This window comes from Petaurus breviceps, unplaced genomic scaffold (assembly GCF_028583685.1).
Source record: "Petaurus breviceps papuanus isolate PSGF00001 unplaced genomic scaffold, PetGlider_PUasm1.0 138, whole genome shotgun sequence".
Lineage (NCBI taxonomy): Eukaryota > Metazoa > Chordata > Mammalia > Diprotodontia > Petauridae > Petaurus > Petaurus breviceps.
This window is the reverse complement of record NW_027185694.1, coordinates 14,017,042-14,023,484: the sequence shown is the minus strand read 5'-3', so window position 1 is coordinate 14,023,484 and position 6,443 is coordinate 14,017,042.

The window sequence follows — 6,443 nt, the reverse complement described above, 5'->3', positions numbered from 1 at the left end:
AGAGAGAGAGAGAGAGAGAGAGAGAGAGAGAGAGAGAGAGAGAGAGAGAGAGAGAGAGAGTGCTCGGCATACTGTTATTTGCAAGTGAGAGAAGGATCTCAAGGGGATCTCCTCCTGCAGGGATTCCTTCCACTGATACAGGCCACCACCCTCAGTATTCCTAGGGAGTTGGGGAGGAGTATATAGTGAAATGACTTGCCCAGGATCACACAGCTAGTTAAGTATCAGGTATAAGACTTGACCTCAGGTCTTACTCACTCCAAGTCCAGCATTCAATTCTTTTTACCATACTACCCCCATTTAGTGAACAGATTTAAATAAATCTCTTTTTTCCCCTCTGATAACAACAGACCTTGTCAAATATACTCAGATTAAACTGAATAAGTGGTTCTTGACTTAAGGTCAATTGTAGAGAATTTTCATAGAAATTGAAGAGATTAATTGCCATGAAGGACTATAAGGCTCCTTGGTACAATAGCCCTGCAACAGACTAAGAATCATTGGGAGTAAAAGTCACTTAACCAATGGGTCAGAGACAATTATTTACTCACTCTCACTGCAGGGCTACTATTACTGTTTGGAAACCTGGATTTATGGCTTATGATGGAGAACCTATAGCGTTCACCCTCACAGGCATTCTATAAGCCATTGCAAAAATAGAATATAATGGGAAAGATCCAAATGAGTGATGAGTGTCAAGACTGCCATGAAGCATTTTGCTGCTCATGTCTTTCCCACTGCTCCACCCTGAGCAACCAAGGGCATATAGTGGGTATATCATGTCCTATCTGGTTGTATTTTAAATCTGCATGTCCCCAGTATCCTGAGAGTCTGGGGCTCACCGTGTCTGTCTTTTCACTAGGCCACAACTCTTTAGGCATGCTTTTCTCACCTGAGCAGCACTCTGTCCTGTAAATACTTTAAAATGCCGGAACTTATTTTTATACAAGAATTGTCTGAAAAACATGCCTTACTGCACTGAGGAAAAGGATGAATCACAGTTGATTACTGAGGGAACAGAAATCCATGATGTACTATGTTTTAAACATGTCAACTACTATCTTCTCAAGTAAAACTCATATATCAGTGACCAAAATTTCATGTTTAAAAATAGTATGTGGCTTCTTTGAGGTAAACAGAAAGCTTTTTTTCATTTTCTTTTTTATGTCTAGAATAAATTATTTAAATTATTTGACAGCTAGGGAAAGGGACACGTAATTTTTACTCAATATTTTTTAACCAGTCTTTTTTTAATTGTATTTTTGTTTATGTATGTACCTGATAAAGTCAAAATTAGTCATATCCGCAGTGCTCAGCCAATTAGTAGAATGCTCACTGATCCATGTACTTGAAATAATAATAGTTCATTTACTTATTTACTATTCCATGAACAGCAACTATTGAATCAGCACCTGAGTATAATCTTTGGAAGAATACCTCTGTATAAAGGTTGAGTTCTATGTATGTTTCCTCCACTCCCCTTGCCTGTGAGCGTATTTTGAATTTGTTCAAAAACATTATACAGGAGATCAAATAACAAAAATTGGTTTATGCTTTATTAAACTGTGCCTAAAACTATTTGAATGATCATTTTATTATCATTTCTTAAATTCCTTGTATCTTTGTAAAAAAAAAATAGATGTTGTGGAATTGTGCAATGAAAAACCAATGTAACAAAACAATAAATAACTGCCTAGACTTTTACTTTTTAATATAGAGTTTTTTAAATAAATAGTATGTATTCACCTTGCTTAAAGCAAAAATCAAAAAACTTAAAGGAGTGGGATCTGCTGTGAGTTGGCTGATCTTTCATTTATGGAGATGGTGTGGCCTTCTACTACCATGTTTCCCCGATAATAAGACCTATCCCGAAAATAAGCCCTCCCCTTACTGTGTAAGATTCCTCTAAAATAAGCCCTATTGAGATTGCTACTGTAGTGAAGGTGATCCCCTGCGCTACGCGCTCCGAGCTGCATCCAATCAGAGCTGCAGCAGTGAGCACGTCATCCTGTTCTTCCCCAGTGATTTGCTTGCTGGCGCCATTGAGAGCAGTGCCGTGGAGGAGAGCTGAGGCAGGACGACATAAGCCCTCCCCTGAAAATAAGCCCTCTGGTGTTTTTCTTTCCAAAAAAAATTAATAAGACAGTGTCTTATTATCGGGGAAACACGGTAGGCAGTAGTACCCCTATGTAAATGCATACAGAACACCCAACAAAACTTTTGGCCTGCTCATGGAACCTGCCCTTGTGTGTTATATGTAAGCTGCTATGTTCCATTTCTTTCTAATAAAAACAGATGTTTAAACCTGAAAAACAATTCACACTGGTAACCAAAAGCATCTACTTTGCCTTCAAATGAAATGCCATTTGGGAAAAATCTGTTGGTTTGGTGCTGCCTGACAAACAGAATGTCAAACTTGAACCTCATGGAAATGAATTGAAGATTTCAGGACTCAAACTCTAGGCATTGTCATCTGTGTAAGATATTCATGCCCCACATGAATGGGACATGAATAAATGGATAAATGCTACTGGTGGGTAACATGGATAAATACGTTTGAGAATTGACCCACCTCTGTGGTGACAGGAGAGCGAAGGATCTTCCTTGCCCATTGAAGAGAAGTCAGCAGCACCACAAAGCTGGGTGCTTTTTTCCAGTCTCTGAGAGGGAAAGCAGGCTAGAATTACATGTCTGCCCCCGTCAAATATCTCTGTTCTAGGGAATACAATATTTCATGGTTCAGAAGGGAAACCACTTTCCTCGTCACTCTTAAAGGAGAACATAACCCCTAGGTTACACTCACCAATTTAGCTTCTTTCCTCCAAACACTGGTTACACAAAGAACAAATAGAAAGTAAAACTATTTACTCAAGCAAAACAGCAACGAGAAATTGAAGACTCACCACAGATTAGAAGAGAAGACCAGAAAAAAATCAATAGTAACAACACAGAAGTGAATGAATGAGCTTCTCATCTGATAGTGAGACGGTGTCCCAGCTCATCCAAGAGACAGCATTTCTCTCCTCCGAGGTTTATTCTAGCACTCTCTAGGGAAGCAAGCTTGAAATCAGCAGCATTTTGAAGAGCCAGCTTCCACTACATATCTGTATCTTCTCTCTCCTGAAGAATCTCTGGTTCCAGCTCAGTAAGTCCCTTAGACAGGTGTGCGGTGTGGCAATCAGCCTCCTTTACACCATTTAAGAGCCTTGCTTCTCTCACAAATAACATGCAAAAGCACCCTGGACTTGGTTGGAAACCCAGTTACATTTGCAGAAGAAATATTTCAGGGAAACAATTTGGTAGGAGATTTTCTTGGAGGAGGATTTTGTGAAGTAGACTGGGCAATCTTCCCTGTGATTCACATTCAAGAAGAATGTGGCTCGGAAGTGATTTTTCCCCAGAATCTCTAGTAAGTTCTCGTGTTTCAAAGAAAGAATTATTTTATATATTTCTTACTCGAAGTATCCTCCTTAACAGGCAGAACCATAACGTGGAGTTACTGAGACTGTAGCAAATGTGGTTGTGGGGAGGGAGTCCAGGCAGTGGCCATGGCCCAGAGGACTAGGGGAATAGCAGTCCAGAAGACAGTCACACCAAAAGGGATACCTCTGTGGATGGCCACCTCTAGAGATGCAAGCCTGGCAGATGTTCCTGCAGCTGCCACAGCTTACTTCATAGCCACAGCTACTAGAGACTCAAAAAGAAAGTTCTCATCTCAGAGTCCTTGGCATTGTCAGATAGTTCCACCTCAGAAACTGATACCATTTTATCAATGGAAATGGCATTAAAAAAGAAGTATTAACATCTGTTTTGCTGCTGCATCCTAAGGTTATTGTTGAGTGGATAGAGTACCAGACCCAGAATTAGGAAGATCTGAGTTCAAATTTGACCTCAGACACTTTATGACCCTGAGCAAGTCACTTAACCCTGTTTGCCTCAGTTTCCTCATCTACAAAATGAATTGGAGAAGGAAATGGCAAACTACTCCAGTATCCTTTCCAAGAAAATCCCAAAATGGGTCATGAAGAGTCAGTTACAATCGAACAACAACAAAAATAATCTAGGAAAATCCTAATCTCTCCAGGGCTGTGTTCCTTCTCCCATTTGCCTAAAGACATGTGACCAGGAGGAGTTAGCATGCTTCTCTCACCTAAGTGCTACTTCCTATCCTTCCCTCTGTCCCCATAATTCTTCAACATCTCATCCTTTGAGGTTCCCTCTGTCTATATCACCCCTATATAAATCCTTAGTGCCATCATCTAAGGGCCTTTCAGTCATTATCCCTCATTTCTCAAGGAATTCAGTACTTGGATGACACTCTTTCTCTGCTGCCTTCATACTGAGGGACTTCAATAAAAATGTTGATATCCTTTCAAACAACCAGGCCTCACAGTTCATCAATATCCTCAATTCTATTAACCTTCCTTTTCACCTCAGCCAACCACAAAGTCCAAATATGAAGTCCTTCCTCAGCTCCCTCTCTTTGGATCTTTGTCTTCAAGACTTAAGACAGGTGCCAAATCCTCTCTGTGACCCTGGTCCCTGCTACAATGAGAGAGGGGCTCTCTCCTTTCCTACCCTGTTTAGCTCTGTAGGACTGGAGTGGAGGGAAACAGTAGAATGGAGGCTACTTCTAAATAAGGAAAAGTTTCTTTTTCCATCTTCCTATCCTCAGAACCATCAGGATTCCCATGCCAAGACCACCCCTCTCTTTTTACTATTAGGAGATACTCCATTTTCCAGAGTTAAGTAAGGCCCAGCAAGCAAGCTGTGCCCTTAACTTGGCATAACAACAATCCTTGGCACTCACCTTCTGGATGAACTCAGCCACAGCAAAATCCCATAATTGTTTCGCACCAGCAACAGGTGATCCCCGAGCTCAGACAAGGATCTGCAGGACCCATGTTCTGGTCATGAAGCCCTGCTATGAATCAAACTTGGCTCACTGTTGCTGTTATCCCCCACTGTCAGGGCTACAGCTTATTTAGTAAACATTGCTATATATATATTGAGATTTGCCCATACTAAAGAGGATCTCCTACTAGAGAAGATCCCAGCATATTTGTCTAGTTCCCCTCCTCTAATGAAATAAAGAAAGCTTTTTGCTTATAACCAGTGTTAGCTCTTTAGTTTTTATTTTATTTTGTTTCTTAGAGTTAACTGTGATTATAATAATCTGTATGGGATCCTTGATATTTTCAGAGTTAATTATGGTTGTGATAACTTGTGTGAGCTCTCTGGTATAGGTGTATGTGCATGTGTGTATATATACATGCATACATACATGCGTGTGTGTGTGTGTGTGTGTGAGAGAGAGAGAGAGAGAGAGAGAGAGAGAGAGAGAGAGAGAGAGAGAGAGAGAGAGAAAGAGTTGGCAGCTGTTGCATAACCTCTGTGATTTTCTGTTCATTTGTTTTCAGAGTTGACAGCACCTAGGACAGAAGCACCTTCCTTACACTGAATATCTATTTTTTATAAGCCTATAAAAGCTAAATGAATCTTTATTCAACTGACTCAAATAGCAAAGACTACAAATCACATAGATTTGAAGTGTGGCTTCCTCCCATCTATTAAGTTATAATAATGAGTCTTCATATACTTACAAGTAGAAAGCATAACTTACTTCTTGTGGTAGCAAAGAATTGGAAATTGAGGGTATGTCTATCAATTGGGGATTGGTTGAACAAGCTGTGACTTTTTATTGTGATGGAATACTATCGTGCTATAAGAAATTATGAGCAGAATGCTCTCAGAAAAACCTGGAAAGACTTACATGCACTGATACAAAATGAAGTGAGCAGAACTTGGAGAACATTGTACACATTAACAGTAATACCATAGGATGTTTGTTTATTTATTTATTTATTGCTTTTTGGAGGGCAGTTGGTGCTAAGTGACTTGCCCAAGGTCACACGACTAGTTTTTTTGTTTCATGTCTGAGGCCGCATTTGAACTCAGGTCCTCCTGACTCCAGGGCCAGTGCTCTATTCACTGCCACCTAGATGCCCCAACCATAGGATGTTTAACTGTGAATGACAGCTATTCTCAGCAATACAAAGATCCAGGACAATTCTGAGGGTCTTATAATAAAAAATACTATCCACCTAGAGAGAAAGAACTGATGTAGGCTAAATGCAGATAGAAACATAGTTGTTGTTCTTGTTACTTTATTTTTCTTTTCGTTTTTGGGGGGGGGTCTGTTTTCCTTCACAACATGACTAATATGGAAATAAGTTTTGCATGAGTGCACATGTATAACCTTTATCAAATTACTTGCCTTCTCAATGATGGAGGAGGAAGGGTGGGAGAGAATTTGGAACTCAACATTTTTAAAAGACGAAGGTTTAAAAATGTAATTGGGAAAATAAAATATTAAAATTAAAAAAAAAAGAACCCTTAGTTCTACTCTAAGAAAGAGAGGAGAGAGAGAGAGAGAGAAAGAG